Raw genomic sequence first — 3714 nt, 5'->3', positions numbered from 1 at the left:
AGGGGATCGTGGCAAGGCAAAGGCACGGTCGTACCGCTCCTCCTGTTTAGTTTATGGTTCTGGGAAAAACTCTGATATGATACATTTTGAAAACACTTTTTTAATGAATTGATGAATTTGAAACAATTTTTAAAGTTTAAATTTGGCATGAATTTTATGGGTGTTACACTAAACTCTAGACATATATAATGGATGATGATCATCCACTCGTCATACTTACCCCAAGTCCCTGACCAGGAACACTACTAAACTAAGCATAACAATACTCAAAATATTTCAATCTAGAATTTCAACATATCCCAAATTTAGAAATCCCCTAAAAGTTCTCAAATACACACTTGACTTCTTACCTAACGCTCATATCGTGACAGACTGCTTTTCACCTCGTGACGATGAGTTTTCACCTAATTCCAACCCAATTTCAAACAATCATAACCCCTTCGTTTCAACTCTGGTTTATGTGATCTTTATATACATGGAAAGGTATTAACAAGCCCTAAAACCATATCTAATTACTTTTGACTTAATACATGTCCAACAAAAACCATAATCCATGCAGGAAGCCCGGAATATTACTTTTCCCATTTTACCATTTTTCTTCAAAGCACAATTTGAGGTCTTTAATCGCTTAACCATCATTATCAAAATCTTATAGGGTCTAAATCTATCACCCTCAAGCCCAATACATTTATTTGAACAATTTAGGGCTTGCTATCTCGAAATTAGAAACATTCTGAAACTAAGTGTCACAATCTGGTTGTTTCATCATGTTAATGATGTACGAACTCCTTCCTTTCCAGATAAGATCAAGCAAAAACAAGATACAACAACCATTGATCTACGTGCTAGGTTTAAGTATGAATAGATCATTCTTGAGGGCGTGAAACGCCACCATGAACCGTGAGACAACCAACAATATCCATTCCACTATAACACAAAGAGAAGGAATCACTGATCACACCTCGATCAACAAGTTAGTCAACTAGACTCGGACAACCACGACCTAAACCTATTATCCCATCAGCATGTTGATTGTAGAGATCACCAGTTTATGCATTTTCACAACTGAAAATAGCAGGTTGAGCTGAAAGTTCACTTTGATTTCCAAAAGATATAATGTCTCCACCAAGAACACTACTGCAAGAACTGAACTCAACATATACATTTTCATACACACATTGCTTGTTTTCCTTGTGACATGTGTAGTTCTTGTTGCACTTTAGAAATTTATAAGGGATGGATGACTTTGGATCAAACTTTAGGTCCTGGTAGTGGTATGCATCATCAATAATTAACTTTCAGAACTTTAATATGAAAGCATACATGCATGCCATTTACTGATGAACTTTAAGTAGGGATACAAAAAGGAAAGACATGCCGATTTCCAGCCACATTTTTCACAAGTAGAGCATGGAACATAAGTCATAATACTCCCTTTTTCCATAATATGATAAAAAAAATTCGGTGTAGATCCAATCCACATCGATGTTAGTAGGGATACAAAAAGGAAAGACATGCCGATTTCCAGCCACATTTTTCACAAGTAGAGCATGGAACATAAGTCATAATACTCCCTTTGTCCACAATAAGATAAAATTTCTTCGGTGAAGATCCAATCCACATCGATGTTGTGTAATAACTAATAAACATTAATTAAAGTAATCAAATATCTCCACCCTAAACAGTGGTATCCATATTTTTCACTTGATAAAAAATTGAATATAGTTAAAAGTAAAGAAAGTTCAAATTTGTGATTACTTTGCTTCCTGATTAGAACGTGAACAAAGAAGTGCACCATATTTGACAAGCTCACTAAGAAAACGAGGCCATCTCTACTTATCAGGGCTTTCAAAAGCTATAGCTTCAAGTGTCTAAAATGAAAAGGTTAGAATGCATAGTCAATCCAAATGATTTCGAATACACAATTGCTAAATATACATAAAACACTTTATATATGAAAGAATGAGAATTAGAAGTGCATAATTGAAATTAAGCTTGTGATTTGGAGTTGTGGTCTAAACAAAGGGCATATATTAAAAGGAAATTGTGAAATTAATACATGCGTTTCACCATTTCAAGATTCTTGTCATGTAAGTGTTGATTATGTTGGCAAAAAGAGGGGGATATAAAGAAAGGGAAATTACCCGATGCTTATTACCGATTGCAAGAAGAAAGTGGCAAAATGCAAGAAGGTAGATGGCAAGAGGTGAACGTCATTGTGAGAGGACGGCTTGAGGAAACAACCAAAGCAATAAAACCCTATGTGGATGATTAAGAAGAGTATTATCGTCCATTTAGTTGTCTTTTTTACTGTTAATGATTTAAGATTATAAAAAAGATTATTAAATAATAAAATCTATTTAAAAATAAATTTGGGTGAATTTAATATTATAAAAGATAAAGAAGGGAAAATATGATATTTAAAGTTTAAGCTGGTCAAATACGATATTTAGATGTTTAGTAATGGTATATACAAAAATCTCCCTTATTTTTAAGCCAATTGTTCACTAAAAAAAACAGGACACATAATAAAAATAAATTAAAAGTTTTATTTCTCACCTATTTATTATTTGTCATAAACTACTATTGTCAAAAAAGCTTTACATTTTGCTAACCATTAAGGTTGTTAAACTCGCGATCTTGATCGTAGGATCACACAATACTATGATCATAAGTATGAAAATCGAGTTGGATCATATACAGATAGTATCTGGGGTAGGATTCGAAGTAAGATCGTAGGATCGTAGATATGATTGTAGAATCAGGATCTGATCCCATACCATCCTCTATTGAACCTTTTTTAGAAAAAAAAAAAGAATAAAAAAGTTATAAAAAATGATGTTAACCACTTTACGACTTTTACTCTTTCTTTTTTAGCGTTTACCTTTTTTGTTGTTAATAATGAAGTTTTTAATGGTTTTAAACAAAAAAGTGAATATTGAAGATATTTTTCATTTTTTTGTACTTAAAAGTTAAAACTATGTTTTCTTGTAATGTCCAATTTTCACAAACAAAGGTAAAACATTATTTTAATAAAACCCAAGTTAGGAAAACTCATTGTTCTAAATTACAATCATTTGAAAATCGGAGTAATGTAATAAATATGGAATCTCTGATGTTGCTGATGAGTGTGTACAATGATGCCTTTGCCTTCCCATGATCACCAATGGTACCTAAACAACATTTTAATCCACAACTGTAAGCCAAAACTTAGTGAGTTCCCCCAAAATATCACACACGACAATACACATATAATGCATGCACACACACAAGCCTTCAGTTTGACTGGAGCATCTCATAAGGCCTACAGTACATCTGGACCACTCTCTTGGGCCTCTAGTCCACGACTGGCCCCCCTCCCACGCCTATATCGTACCACTAGTGTGTACCTAACCTACAGCACACTGTTGGCCCGCTCGAGTATCTTGGCCTACCATACAAAATAGGACCACCTCAACCCACCACCCAATACGTAGAAATATAAACCAAGCAATCAATCAAGCAAGAACATAAACACAAGCAATTGTATACATTAGTCAACCTATGTATCAAATGACTACCACATATACAACACACTACGTTACTACTGATAGATCACTAAGACATTCACTCCTTATATTGATCGCTGCCACAAACCGAATGCACTAAGAAAATATAGATCCTTAATCAATAACCCAATTCCTTCAAGTTTGAACCAAAGTCAAACTGGTCAAA

At 34.0% G+C, this 3714-nt stretch overlaps 1 pseudogene; it reads right to left on the bottom strand.

Moving 5' to 3' along the window:
* Positions 1-866: 866 nt before the first annotated feature.
* On the bottom strand, positions 867-2217 carry LOC111898440 (aspartic proteinase 36-like; annotated as a pseudogene).
* Between the last annotated feature and the right edge of the window lie 1497 nt (positions 2218-3714).

Source organism: Lactuca sativa, chromosome 7 (assembly GCF_002870075.4).
Source record: "Lactuca sativa cultivar Salinas chromosome 7, Lsat_Salinas_v11, whole genome shotgun sequence".
Classification (NCBI taxonomy): domain Eukaryota; kingdom Viridiplantae; phylum Streptophyta; class Magnoliopsida; order Asterales; family Asteraceae; genus Lactuca; species Lactuca sativa.
The sequence above is the reverse complement of the archived record's forward strand: the minus strand, read 5'-3'. Positions and strand labels throughout refer to the sequence as shown.